The sequence below is a fragment of the Leopardus geoffroyi genome, chromosome D2 (assembly GCF_018350155.1).
Source record: "Leopardus geoffroyi isolate Oge1 chromosome D2, O.geoffroyi_Oge1_pat1.0, whole genome shotgun sequence".
Lineage (NCBI taxonomy): Eukaryota > Metazoa > Chordata > Mammalia > Carnivora > Felidae > Leopardus > Leopardus geoffroyi.
In genome coordinates, this window is record NC_059334.1 from 24,532,332 (window position 1) to 24,548,181 (window position 15,850).

Sequence of the window (15,850 nt, forward strand, 5' to 3'; positions counted from 1 at the left end):
TCACTGCACATATAATCACCATGATCTTGTACCTCTAAGCTTTCTTAAAAACTAAGCTTGATTGTTTTTGTTGATCACAATGCCTATATCAAAAAGTTCTTTTTACATATGTTCACACTGAGAAGGCCTCACTAAAAGCCCATTTGGTACTTTTCTCCCATCTTCCTCCACACTATGAGTAATTTTCCTACACTCTATTTTTAAACTTGGCAACTCTTAGCAAAAACCATGAACAGATTTCACAGTGTATATCCCAGCTTATATAGGCTATACATCTCAGTCATCGCAAGACCCAAGAGCGATTACAATAGATAACAGAGAGAAGTACTGTATATCATTGGGAGATTACTCAGCCATTTGGTCTTTTAAGAACCATGGAATTAGGAAAATCGAGAGGGTGCCATTTGTTTAGGAGTTGTTAGAGCTTTTAGGGAGATGACCTTAGTCTGTTCTTCTACTTATTTGTGTTAAGGTTGATGGATTCACCAGGTCATAATGTTCTTGAAAAATAACGGTGACATTCTCCATGATCTCTGGGCAGGAGAAAACAAATAAATCCCAGTGTCTCGATTCTGCTTAGGCTGGATCCTTGAAAAGTGAATTCCAGAGATGGCGTACATGGAGGGATAAGCACAAACCTTGGAACCATTTCAAAATTTAAGTAATGGAGAGCTTTAGATTGTAGGATTATTTTTTGTGGATTTAAGGTGGTGAATTTTTTTTTTCATTCTTTTCTGTCCATGTTCTGTATCAATAAAATGGACACATCTGAAAAGTTCATTTAAGAACGGGATCTTTAATCTGTAGCACTATGATGTGTTTACTCTGCATTTGTAGCCATTATTCTAAGATATTTCAAGCCGTTCCAAAAATGAGTTTTTCTCTTAGAGGAACCTCACATAGAGGCGGGCCTGGCTCTCCTACCCACACTGTAAGGGGACACTGGTAAAGTTTGTATAGGTAAGGATAGGTGTGTGGGAGGGTGAAGGAGAGCTTTTGGTACCCATGATTGCTATCCCAGAATATCTGAAGTGCTGTCACATGCAAGACTGCTTCATTTGTGTGGCTTTCAGTCAGTGAAAGTTCTACAAAAGCAGACTTTTAAGTCATTGAACAAAAAATGTCTAAGTGCAACACAGAATAGATCACCTTGTTGAAAAGTGAGCTCCCTGTCTCTGTGCCACTCTTTCCTTTGTGGTTGATGGGACTCTGCTTTGGGTAAGGAATTGTACTGGATTCTTCAAAGAACATTGAGCCCTGGGATTCTATCATATGTATTGATACTACATTATTGTAAATGTTGGCTGCATCAAACTGAATGTTGATGTGATAAATTGATTTTGGAAATTTTACTTCATTGACTTGGACTTGGTGAAGTTTGCTGTGACATGTTTCCACAGTTAACCTCAGAAGATGCTTTTGAGGTAGGTAGGGATGAGATATCATTTTCTTCTCTTGGCATGTGCAGAAACAGCATCAGGGGACATGGGAGATGTACACTGGCGTTGTTACCTCAGTCAGGACCATGTGACTCTGGGGAAGCATCTCACTTCACTGAATGTGTTTTCAGGGTTTAAAGAGAAAGTATGCTTTTTTTGTTACAACATGGTTCCTGAATACAAGCCAACTACTTCATCTGATGTTAGTTGCGTCAATAGCAATTCTGTCCAAATTGGGGGGAATTGGCAATATTTGACTTAGTAAGAGATGACGTATGACTCCAGTATCATACCTTTCTCAAGAATTTTTCAGGTGGTTTTGATGATACTTGACTTTTGCCTTTCTTTTGATAATACTTAAGAATGTGACTTCACCATATTTTACAATGAAGGTGGGGCTTAATAATTGTCGGGAAGAGTTGCCCATGGCCCAAGACCTCCTTCATGACTGAGTGAGAGTGGGATTCAGAATACCATCTTCCTGAATCTCAGCCAGTGCTCTTTTCGCCACATTGTGCCATCTCCTTGACAAGAGTCCCAGAACATGGCCCTAAGTGTGTGCATTTGTTGATTGCACAATGGTTCCCAGTGTCCTAAAATTCAGTTTAATATTTATTGTTAATGATTGCACCTATTTAATGCAAGTTGTTGTGAGGGGATATAAATATCACCACTTGGCAATCTGTAGATACTCTCCTTATGATAGAGCCACCCTAGGTTGGCAAGGAATTCCTGAGTTTCAGATCTTTCAGAATTTAGGGCACACGTTTTTAGACACTTCAAACTTGCAGTGTGCAAACTGATGAGAGGGACACTGCATTTACCTCACTGGATGTATAGAGAAACAACTGGTTATATATCTCAATCCCTGGTCTTTGTTCAAGGCAAGGTGTTCATTTCCCTCATTGTCAAGAATGCACCCTTTTAATTTCATCCCTATTTAAGTCTACCTGTAACTTGACAGCATAGTTGAAATTTCTTATATAATCCTAAACACAGGGCTGGTGGAGGGAACTAGGATTCTTATTGCGTGAGGGGTAACCTATCATAAACACAGAGGTTTGAGGTGACGGGGTGGGTAAGAGCAAATGAGTAGGGATGCAGTAACCAGGATGCAGAACAAAGCCCAGAGCTTGCCTTCGTGCCCTGGCTCTGGCCTCCCTCTCCTATTTCCTCTAGCCCTGCAGTGCTGACTTGCCCCATGCCAGCCACTGACTCCCTTTCGGAGCCTCTTGACAACCTGCTGTCCCCCTACACAGCAGTTATATCCCATTATGCCCTCTGCCTGGAATGCCCTTTTTCTTCTCCACCTGGTTAATTTCTACTTAGCTTTCAGATTGCAGGTCAACTGTCACTGCCCCAAGGCAGCCTCATAACTTTTACAACACCATGTACTTTTGCCCTGTAGGACTAATCCCAGATGCCCCTTTAGACCTAATGGAATGATTCCTTGACTCACATCTGCTGACTCCACTAGTCTGTCATTCCATGAACAAGAGGCCATGTCTACATCTTTTATCCCCAGTATGTCCCTAGTGCCAGGTGCAGCACCTGGCACAGAGTGAGTCTTCAGTGAGTGAGTATTTGCAGAGTGAGTGAATATTAGTACCCTCAGATATGTTTTTTTTTAAAGTGAAGAAGAGTGAGAAGGTACATTTTCTTTTAGCTGGGAAGGATCAAAGAGGAAGTGGCATTTAGAGGATGAGTACGATTGGGGGCAGCAGAAGAGAGAAGACATTTTAGAAGTGTGAGACCAGTGAGCCCTGGGAAACAATGTTATTTCACCTTCTGTGGCCATGTTTGCCTCGCAAAATCACTTGAATTTATACACATACAACAATCCATCCATCCATGCATCCAACCAGCCACTCACCATTATTCACGGGGGACTGTGAATAAGCCAGTCACTGTAGTAGGTAGAAGAGATATAGGTTGCCTCCTGACCACATATATTTGAGGTAGCTGGTGAAGTGTTCTGAACTCAATCAGTCACTGTGGCCTCTGGAACGGTGTCTACATTACCCTGACTGGTCTTAGGGCTTTTGTAGTCTTCCAGGACCACAGTACATAAACAGAATCCCAGACCCAGTCATTCTCTGTCCTGTGACACTGTTTATCTTCTTCATGACATCGATTGCTATCTGAAATTATTTGTTTAATTATTTATTGTCTGCCCCCTACTCCTGCCTCATGGGAGGGCTTTGCCTGTCTGTTTCACTGAATAGTGCCAAAATCCTGATTGATGATTTGTTCAATGAACAACTAAATTGATTCTAGAGAGAATCCTTCTTAGGAGATCTGATTTGGAGCAGGGCTAAGTAATATATCTCTCCCTATTGACTGGGAGGTTACAAAAGAAGAAAAAAGACTTGGAGGAATCCCTCCAGTATGTAGAATAGAGGGAGGAATCTTTGGGGTCCCACATGTGGTCTGAATGTTCTTTCTTAGATGTCAGTAGTTCATCGCTAATGTTGTTCCTCGCTGGATAGCCTAGGCTTCTGCAAGACGGAAACCGAGCTCACAGCTAGGCCTGTGTCCCCAGATGGTAACAAACTCTTCTGAGATTACTCCACACTAGTGATTCCTAAACATTGGTGGGAATCATAATCACTTGGGGAATTTGGTAAAGATACAAAGGTGGTCTAGGACCTGTCCTACTTAAGCAAGCCCTGGCATCTGTGTTCTCTATCAGCTCTCTAACTAATTCTAATACACACCAAAGTTTGAAAACTAGTGCTCTGTATGGCTGCATTTCCCAACGTTTGTTCCAGGAATACTAATTTATCAGAATGTTAATAGTTAAATAAATAAATAATCAGGTTAAACATGTTACCCTACTTCAGATGGTTCAGAATCATTAAAATGCAAATGTGCATTGTGAATCTCCTAGAGGGGGAAAAAGTATACAAATGCTTCTCAAACTTATCAGACCATGGAACTGTTTAGTTCTAGGGAACATGCATTAACATCTTTTGCGACTGCAAAAATAATGAGTGCTCAGAATATACTTTATTTTTTTATTTTATTATTTTTTAATATGAAATTTATTGTCAAATTGGTTTCCATACAACACCCAGTGCTCACTTCAACAGGTACTCTCAATGCCCAACACCCACCTCCCCTCCCTCCCACCCCCCCTCCCTCCCACCCCCCCATCAACCCTCAGTTTATTCTCAGTTTTTTTTTTTTCAACGTTTATTTATTTTTGGGACAGAGAGAGACAGAGCATGAACGGGGGAGGGGCAGAGAGAGAGGGAGACACAGAATCTGAAACAGGCTCCAGGCTCTGAGCCATCAGCCCAGAGCCCGACGCGGGGCTCGAACTCACGGACCGCGAGATCGTGACCTGGCTGAAGTCGGACGCTCAACCGACTGCGCCACCCAGGCGCCCCACAGTTTTTAAGAGTCTCTTATGGTTTGGCTCTCTCCCTCTCTAACTTTTTTTTTTCCTTCCCCTCCCCCATGGTCTTTTGTTAAGTTTCTCAGGATCCACAAAAGAGTGAAAACATATGGTATCTGTCTTTCTCTGTATGACTTATTTCACTTATCATAACACTCTCCAGTTCTATCCACGTTGCTACAAAAGGCCATATTTTTTCTTTCTCATTGCCACGTAGTATTCCATTGTGTATATGAATCACAATTTCTTTATCCATTCATCAGTTGATGGACATTTAGGCTCTCTCCATAATTTGGCTATTGTTGAAAGTGCTGCTATAAACGTTGGGGTACAAGTGCCCCTATGCCTCAGCACTCCTGTATCCCTTGGGTAAATTCCTAGCAGTGCTATTGCTGGGTCTTAGGGTAGATCTATTTTTAATTTTTTGAGGAACCTCCACACTGTTTTCCAGAGCAGCTGCACCAGTTTGCATTCCCACCAACAGTGCAAGAGGCTTCCCGTTTCTCCACATCCTCTCCAGCATCTATAGTCTCCTGATTTGTTCATTTTAGCCACTCTGACTGGCGTAAGGTTATATCTGAGTGTGGTTTTGATTTTATTTCCCTGATGAAGAGCAACGTTGAGCATCTTCTCATGTGCCTGTTGGCCATCCGGATGTCTTCTTCGGAGAAGTGTCTATTCATGTCTTCTGCCCATTTCTTCACTGGATTATTTGTATTTCGGGTGTGGAGTTTGGTGAGTTCTTTATAGATTTTGGATACTAGCCCTTTGTCCGATATGTCATTTGCAAATATCTTTTCCCATTCCGTTGGTTGCCTTTTAGTTTTGTTGATTGTTTCCTTTGCAGTGCAGAAGTTTTTTATCTTCATGAGGTCCCAATGGTTCATTTTTGCTTTTAATTCCCTTGCCTTTGGGGATGTGTCGAGTAAGAGACAGCTACGGCTGAGGTCAGAGAGGTCTTTTCCTGCTTTCTCCTCTAGGGTTTTGATGGTTTCCTGTCTCACATTCAGGTCCTTTATCCATTTTGAGTTTATTTTTGTGAATGGTGTAAGAAAGTGGTCTAGTTTCATTCTTCTGCCTGTTGCTGTCCAGTTCTCCCAGCACCATTTGTTAAAGAGACTGTCTTTTTTCCATTGGATATTCTTTCCTGCTTTGTCAAAGATTAGTTGGCCATACTTTTGTGGGTCCAATTCTGGAGTCTCTATTCTATTCCATTGGTCTACGTGTCTGTTTTTATGCCAATACCATGCTGTCTTGACGATTACAGCTTTTATTAGAGGCTAAAGTCTGGGATTGTGATGCCTCCAACTTTGGTCTTCTTCTTCAATATTACTTTGGCTATTCGGGGTCTTTTGTGGTTCCATACAAATTTTAGGATTGCTTGTTCTAGCTTTGAGAAGAATGTTGGTACAATTTTGATTGGGATTGCATTAAATGTGTAGATTGCTTTGAGTAGTATTGACATTTTAACAATATTTATTCTTCCAATCTGTGAACACGGAATGTTTTTCCATTTCTTTGTATCTTCTTCAATTTCCTTCATAAGCTTTCTATAGTTTTCAGCATATAGATCTTTTACATCTTTGGTTAGGTTCATTCCTAGGTATTTTATGCTTCTTGGTTTAATTGTGAATGGGATCAGTTTCTTTATTTGTCTTTCTGTTGCTTCATTATTAGTGTATAAGATGTAACTGATTTCTGTACAGTAATTTTGTATCCTGAGACTTTGTTGAATTCATGTATCAGTTCTAGCAGACTTTTGGTGGAGTCTATCGAGTTTTCCATGTATAATATTATGTCATATGCAAAAAGTGAAAGCTTGACTTCATCTTTGCCAATTTTGATGCCCAGAATATACTTTAGTAAACACTTCAAAAGTACAATCACTGGGCAACCCCCCTGTCTCTTTAGGAGAATTTCAAACCCTCTATCTTAAGTCAGCTCGCAATTAACAGCTGGGGTGGCCAATTTTTAGGTTATTTTGAATTTATCTAAAACCTTGCTTCATGAAATCATCTGTGGACCAGCAGTCTCCAGCATCACTTAGGAATTTGTTAGAAATGCAGAATCCCAGGTCCTTCCCCAGAGTTACTGAATTGGAGTCTGAATTTTAATACAATTCCTAGATGATTCATTTGCACGCATATAGAGAAGTGGTTCTTCATCAGGGGTATATAAATACATGGGGATCCATTTAATATCCGATTACTGGCCCTCTTCTCACCATGTCTTATCAGAATTTCTGATTTACTCTTGTATAAAGAGAGAAGGGGGGAAAGTGCCCCAGCTAACAGTCATATGCTCTAGATACTCCCTTCTTTGGCCTAGGTTTTCCTAAGGTTTCCTTAGGTTTTCTTCTTTGGCTGAAAGAGTCAGGGATAGTAGTCCTAGATGTTTAGGATATCTAGCAAAAAGCAAACACTTCCTGAAACTTACAGTGTTTCTCAGAAAATAAATTACATAACTTACTTTATTGGATATAATAGAGAAAACACTGGTTGTGATTCAGAGTAATTAGTGCAAAAATTGCTTGGGATTTTATCATTGTTTATAGGCTTCTTGACACAAGTGAAGCTCAAGGTTATCCAGTCCTATTCTCAAGAGCTTTCACCTCCATCTCTGAAGTAGCCTGCCAGGTGTACCACTCAGTGGGTCATCCAGGTAATCCATCCTCTTTTTTCCAGCCTTTCCCCAGTTTCTGGCCTTCACTATGTACCTGGATTCTCTCCCTTGCCGTGCCTTTTGGTTTACAGCAGTTTTATCATAATGTGCCTCAGTATGGTTTTCTTTATGTTGCTCATGGTTTATTCTTGAATCTGTGCTAGATATTCATGAATTTGTGCGTTGATATCATTTTTCAAATTGGGAATATTCTTGGGTATTATATCTTCAAATATTATTTCTGCCTCATTTTCCTCTGTCATTGTAGGGATCCATATTATACATATTATACCTTTTCACAGTGTCCCACATATCTCTTGTGCTTTTTCTATTACTTTTCATATCTATTTTCTCTGTGATTCAGTTTGGATATTTTCTATTGGTCATTCTAACAGTTCATTAATTTGTCTTCTGTGTCTAATCTCTACTAAATGCATAATATCACATATATTTTAAAATTCTGATATTTTCATTCGATTCTTTTTTTTGAGATTAAAATTGTCTGAAAAATTCCCCATTTTTAAATGTTATTTTCTCTAAATTCTTGAACATATTAATTACAGTTTTTTGCTTTTTTTTTTTTTAGAGAAATACAGAGAGAGAGCATGAGTGGGGAGGGGCAGAGAAGGGCAGAGAGAATCTCAAGCAGGCTCCACATTCAGCAAAGAGCCTGACATGGGGCTTGATCTCACAGCCCTAAGACCATGACTTACAATCAAGAGTCAGATGCTTAACCGACTGAGCCACCCTGGAGCTCCTAATTATAGTTATTTCAAAGTCCTTGTCTACTAACTGCAATATCTATGTCACCTGTGGTTCTATTTTTATTGAATGCTTTTTCTGGTGGTTTTCATAATATGGCCCTGACTCACAGCATGTCTAGAAATTTTTTTTATTGAATGATGGTCATTGTATATAATAATTATATACACTTCCAAATATCTTTTTCTTCCTTCACAGTGGGTTCATCTTAGGCAAATGAAATTGGGACTGATTATCTTAAGCCAGCCAGAGATTGAACTCAGTTGAGACTCACTTTTAGTTTTGGCAAGGTTTAGTATACCTCTGATTTGTTACTGAGCTGTTGTCCATCAAGGTTTTCAACTGAATGCTTGGTGATGTGTTCACTGGCCTCCCTATTCCTAGCAGGATCTAATCTTTGTCTCTTCAGCATTATGAAACAACAGAAAACTTCTCTCTGATTTTCAGAGATTTTGGTTTACCTTCCAAGTCCTAAAGTCTACTCTTTGTTTTCCCATCAGAAAAAGTCCATGGAGGAAAAAATGTTACTTTGTGTTTCAGAGGTTTTATGTTTAGAGTTTCAATCACCTGCCCTTATAGCCTCAGAAATTAGCAAATGTCTTGAGGGATTGTGTGTTTGAGGTCCCTCAAACCTTTAATTGCATCTCTACAGCCCCCCAAGACCATGAAAATCTCTGCTGGTTTTTCTTTCCCACAGCTATCTGGGAAAATCTCAGACTGCCAATCTCTTAGAATCTGCATATACCCCAAAGGAAAAAGTGACTGCGAGTTGCCAGAGAGCTGAAGTTCTCTCCTCTTGAGAAATTTAGCCATTCTTCCTCTTTAATTCAGCAACCGTCTGATGTTTTTAAACAAGTGAATCTATATGTTACATAGTACTTGTAGCTGTTCTTGAAGGAAGCATTGGTCAGCCGCATTCCACCCAGAATCGAATGTTCTCATCTTGCCTTTTGGATTGACATTTTGATCACGTGGTTTCTCTGGTTTTTCATTTTGGCTTCATTCTGGTTTCTGTTTCTTGGTTTACCCTCAGCTCTGGGAAGTGCAAATCTGTCATCCCTCCCCAGCACAGGTCTCCAGCACAGATCAAGTATCTTAGGCTTCCACCTGATTCAATGGAATATTACAAAAAAAAAAAATAAACTATTATGAAACTATAACAGTGTAAGCTGAATGCAGAGTGAGCCAAATGCAAGAAATAACTCTTGGTGAAAGAATGATTATTTGTACTCCAGTACTGTTCTCCTAACAGAAGAAGGGAAAATGTTTTTTCTAGGTATTCATTCTCTGGAGAATTATTTTTATCTGAAATATTCCCATGTTTTCCTAATAGTGAATCTAAAAAACACAAGTCTGATATCTTGAAGAGAGAGCCTGTTACTTCCAATTTCTTGATGATAAAAAATAGAAAATATAATGGATTAAAGATTTTTGAAAAGCTATATATCCTGAAATATTAAGCGACAATTTACAGCTCAAAATAAACTTTTTCTATTCACATATAAATATTATGTGAGAGAGGGAAAGAGAGTGAGAAAAGGAAATTGAGCGGATATGTAATCATTTACCATGAGGTTATTACTGTGATTTGATGTGCTTCTCCAAACAATTATAAAAACCCTTGAAGGCAAGGCCCCTCTGTAGCTCAGTAACCCAGAGAATTTCAGAATTGAGATCTAATGGACCTGTTTTATTCACAAAAGAGTTATTGGAAATAATATTAAAGTATGTATTTCTCTCAAGAGAACCAACCACAAAAAATGTACTTTCTTTGTTTACCAAATGACCACTTACATTGTTCCCCCAAATTTCCAACATTGGTCATCAACTCCTTGAATCTACTTGAGCTAAACACACTTTCTCCTTATTTTGCGTCATTATAATGTTTATTTATACATTATCCAAATGCCGATTATTACTGGGCATCCTGTCTGAAGTACTTAGAATGGGTTATTTTAGTACTTTGTGCCCTGGTAGTCATTTTTAAACATACCGGTAATGATTCCAGTGGATAAAACATTCAATAGTCTTTCATAAATAGAAACTGCCCTAAACATGAACAAAATGTCCATGCTTTTTTTGTTGTTGTTGTTTTGCTAATGTCATGTTTGAGTCAACTAAACTTCTTTTCTACAGACTTTACTTTTGAAAGGTTGGCATGGAAAGTGAGAAAAAATGAAAATCAGCTCATAGTAATAAAAACCTTGGGACCTTTGCTAATAGTTGTCACATCTATTGTAGAGGAAGAAACAATATTTGTCCTCCTACTGTTCTAGGTTATTGACTGTGACATCCCTCCTCCCCATAAAAGACAGATTAACAAGGGGCCTGGCTGTCTCGTTTGATAGAGCGTGAGACCCTTAATCTCAGGGCCATGAGTTTGAGCCCCACATTGGGCATGGAGCCTACTTAAATAAAAAAAAAAAGACACATTAACAAGAGAAAAGCAATTTTAATTACATATGCACATATGTATATAGGGGAGTCTCCCGAAAATAAGAGACTCAAAGAAGTGACCAAAAGCAGGAAGCTTTGATACTTTTTAGACAAAGAAACAGTAAGTTTGTGAAGAATTGGCAAAACAAAGAAGTTTGGGCTAGGGGGCAATAAAATGGTGACTAAGTAACAAGATTTGTCCCAATAGCTTTATTGGCCCTAAATTCTCTCTCTGGTGGTAAGGATGCCTTCCACCCTCCTGGTGCAGAGCGGGTAACTTTCACATGGGACATTGACAGAGGAGGGTCAGAGTATCATCCTTCTTGCACTGGCTGTTTCTCAGGTACCTTTAATTCAAACTGATCAATATACCAAAGGAGCATATTTTGGGGTGACATCCTTAATCCCTGTGCTATCTAACTCAACCTCGATTAGCTTCATCACCCACAACTCAGACATTGTGGCCTTTTTTCTTGAAGATGGATAGGACTCTAGAGATCATTAGTCTCCTTTCTTTTTTATACTTGGGGATTGATAGTGTGATTTTTTTCCAAGAACGACGTGAGTTAGTAGCAGAGAAAGAACTATAGCCTGAGTCTCTTCATTTTCTTAAACTTAGGACTCCTTGAAAACAAGTAACAAATATACTTTTGTTTAGAAACTTACTTTCCTTTACAGTGCACCTCTATAAAAAAAAAAAAACAACAACAACAAACTTAAATCAGAATCCGTATGTACGTTGTGTGTTGTGTGCTACCCTTGCACAAAAAGGGAAAGGGAAGAAATAGGAAATGTGTATTTGTAAAATGAAACAATGGAAAAATAAACTGGAAACTAATAAAAATCAGTTTTCCTTTTAAAGGGATGGAGAGAATTGGAAGGAGGTGACAGGGATACAGCTAAGATTTCTTTGAATTACTTTTATGATATTGATTTTGGAATCAAGTAAATGTTTTACATAATAAAAACTTTGAAAACAATGACAAAATGCACAAATAACTAATGGGAAAAAAAAGTAGAATCCAACAGGGTTACAGTCAAGAATGACTTTAAGCCGTCTATCTTCTAGTGGTGATATTTGAATATAACACCAAAAGACTCACCTCTGGTCAGTATTTCTTATGAAAGGAAAGCCAACAGCAAATGTATGCATCCCGTTTAGATACAGATTATTCCCAAAGATTGCATAATATATGTTTCGTGACCAATCTCAGGACTGTGTCGTTTTTAAAGATGGTATATACCGGGTCTGATTTAGGCTGTGCAGTCAGATTAATATCAGATCCACTATTTACTACTTTTGTCACCTTGGGCAAATTACTTCTCTAAGCTTACATTTGCATGTATATAAAGTGCACATAGTAATAGTTCTTACCTCAAGGATTTGCTGTGAGGATTAATACAGATAATCCACATAAAGAGTTTAGCACAACCTCAGGTAAATAGTGAGAGCTTAGTAAATTTTAGTAATTATTTAAAGAAACACTACTTCAACAACCAAAAACAAGGGAAAAACAAATAGTCCCATTTTTACATTAAAAGCATGAAGTACATTATATATACAAAAGAGTATGTACGATATATGAACCAATTTTTAAAAAAACTAATAAAATGAACACTCAGGTATCCCTACCTAGCTTAAGATACAGAACATTTGTAAGGAATTTTCAAGTCTCTGCAAATGATATTCTCTTTAGTTTTGTTAGTTTCAGAAATTTTTAAAAATGCTATTTTACTGTATCATTTGTGATTGTTCTTTTCTTAATATTTCCTTATTTGAGATTCATATGTATTACCTGTATTTCACTCAGTTTCATTGTTGTGAGATGTTCTATGAATGCACTATAATTATTTTTTAAAAATCCATTTTACTGTTGGTGGGTATTTGGATTGATTACAGTTTTTGCTATAACTAGCATCAAATGACAAAATAATCCAATTTAGTAACAAGTTTGATGCCCTTTATTCAAGAGAAAACAATCCATAAATTGGGGACATCTGGTGTCTCACAGGGAGTGGAACATTATTTCCGCAGGGGATTTTGGGCAAAAGTGAGTTTTATAGAGCATTAGAAACAGTGATGCAGAAGGAAGGCACAATTGGTTAGGAAGTTGGGGACTCCTTTATGTGGCTAGCTGAAGCTGAGTTGGAGGATGATGATGTGTGTATGTTAGGTTTCCTTGACAGTGAGGTGTTTCTAGTAAATGCAGACTTAGGTTTAGATTTGTGAGGTGGACGGGGGCACTGGGTTGGTCTCCATTTTGTGGGTTCTGATACATGTATTAACTTTATCACTTACAATGTTGATATGAGCATCCTTATACATTTTCCAGGTGCAAATGCAGAAGAGTTTCTTTAGCACACATCCCTGTGCATAGAATTGCTCCGTTATGAAGTGCACATTTAACTTTGCTGGGTAATTATAAACTGATTTCTGAAGCAGTTTACTGATTTTTTTAAAGTTTATTTATTTTGAGAGAGAGAGAGCACAAGCAGGGTAGGGGCAGAGAGAGAGAGAGCAAGCATCCCAAGCAGGTTCCAAGCTGTCAGCATGGAGTTGATGCTGGGGAGCTCCATCCCACAAACTGTGAGATCATGACCTGAGGGGAAATCAAGTCTGACACTTAACTGACTGAACCACCTAGGCGCCCCATCTCTCTCTCTTTTCAAAATTAACCTGCAGAAGATCTTTATCTTCTCTGCCTTTCTCACAGTTTTTTGTTTGTTTGTTTGTTGTTTTTATTATTTGTGCTTAGATGAGCAGAAGGTCAAAAATGTTAATGTAGCCATTTTTCCATATTCTTTTCCTTTTACACTTACTATGTTTTTGTTTCTTTTCCTACTCAAGGTCATGGAGATATCCTAATATATTAATGTTTTACTATTATGATAATTGCTATAGGCTTTAGGAATGTACCCTTTCCAGGCTATTATAGTTCCTTTCAAGTCTTAGTTTGCTAAGGGATTTTCTTTTTAATTGTGTATACCACAAATACACATAAATTTGAAGGGATGTTCTCTTTTATACTTAGTGAGATTTATTTTATTCTGTTTTTCTGACTTCTTAATGTAGGAAAGTATAGTAGCTTATATTACATTGTTGTAATATTAACTAAACCTGAATTTCTGGAGAAGCCATATGTGGTCATTTTCTATTATCTTTATAGACTTTATTGCATTTAGGCGGAGATGGATTGGCCTGTACTTTTCCTTTCTAATGCTGACATTGTCGTATTTGGGTATCAAAGTTAGATTAGGATTTACTATTTTCTGGAGCAGTTTGTGCAAGTTTGAAATCAACTCATAATACATATTTTTTTACAATGTGTCTGTAAAATCACCTGGTTTTACATTTCTTATTTTTTATTTTTTTATTTTTTTGTTTTGGTGTATTGTGTGTGTGTGTGTGAAGATTTTAAAGTACTGATTCAATGTTGTATTGGTGATAGGATTATTCAGGTCCTTTATTTATTTCTTAACTTTTGTCAACTTTGGTATGCCTCATTTTCCCCTACTAATTTATCCGTCTAATTAAGTTTTCTAGTTTCTTAACTTGCTTGTTTTTGTCTTCTCTCTTTCGTCCTTGGTTAGTCTTGCCAGAAGTTGTTTTATTAACCTTTTCAAGGAATAAAGTCTTGTCTTTATTGTTTCTTCCTATTGCTCTTTTCCTTTTTATATTTCATTAATTTTACTTTTGTTGTGTTTTATCTTCTACTTTATTTGAATTTTTTCTGTTACTGCTTTTCTAACTTCTTGAATGGTAAATTTAGCTCACTGTTTTAGGCTTTCTCCTTTTCTAATACAAGCATTGAAGGCTACAGTCTTCCCTTTTAGTACTTCTTTAGCTTTATCCCACAAACTGCCAGTGTGAAATGTTTTTATTATGTTCAATTCTAAGTACTTTCTAATTTGATTAAGTTTTCTTTTTTGACCCATAAATACTTGAAAGCATATTTTCAAAACTTCCAATTGAAAGGATTTTTCCCCTGTTTATCTTTTGCCATCAATTATAAATTTGTTACATACTAATTAGAGCACGTGGTGCTTTGATGCCAGTCCTTTGGATTTGTCGGTGCTAGCGTTATGGCCTATTATATGATCAGTATTTATATGTACTCAAAAATATATAGAGTAGAACCCTACAAGTAACTTGTTCTGTGAGTGTTCCGCAAGACATTTCTAATAAGTTTTAACTTGATAAACTAACAATATCTTGCCATACAAGTAGTCTGTGACACCGAATGTCACATGATCACAACTGAGCCAATGGTTCTTCTCTCTCTCTCTCTCTCTCTCCCTCACTGTGGGATTGTGGGTGATCATCTCCCATGCTCCATGCTTGGATGCTCAGTCTCAGGCTGCAGTGTTTGGCAGAAATCAGTGATTTTTCAGCACTTTGGAAGGTGCCCGCAACTGGTACTAGTGTATTTTTTGTCACTTCAGAGCACCTGTGGACAGCCCCCTACTTTTCCATACGAGAGTAAGCTCAAGAATGCTTTGCTTCATTCTAGGTCAGGGTGCCTGCAGATATAGACCCTTTTCTCTGCTGCCTTATTGCCAGTTACATTAAATACAGTATATGACAAGGGCTTATTAATACTGTACTGTAGTCAACATCCATGCAAGTGTATGCAATGGCCCCCATGCAGAAAAAGATTCCACTGAGCCAATAGATGGCAATGATTCCCTTAGTGATAGTGAAAATCATACTTCACAATAACCCTCTTTTCTCTTGACTCCCTCACACCAACCACAAAGGTTTTCAAAGGTAAATGCAGATTAATTTATTTTTCTCTATATTCTGTATTTTCTTTATTTTGTATCATATTATAGTATTGTAATCATTTTTATATGAAGATTTTGGGGTTGTGGAATGAATCATCTGAGTTTCCATTATTTCTTATGGGGAAATTTGCTTTGATATACAAGTGCTTTGGATTACAAGCATGTTTCTGGAATGAATTATCCTCGCAAACCAAAGTTTACTGTATATTCTCCTAATGTTGGCTGCAATTATATACCTATATATATCATGTACATATAAAGTAAGCTAACTTAATTGACTATTCATTATATCATCTATTTCCCTACTGAATTTATTTTGCCTTTGTGATCTACTGATTATTGAAAGAAACTGTGCTAAAATCTCTTA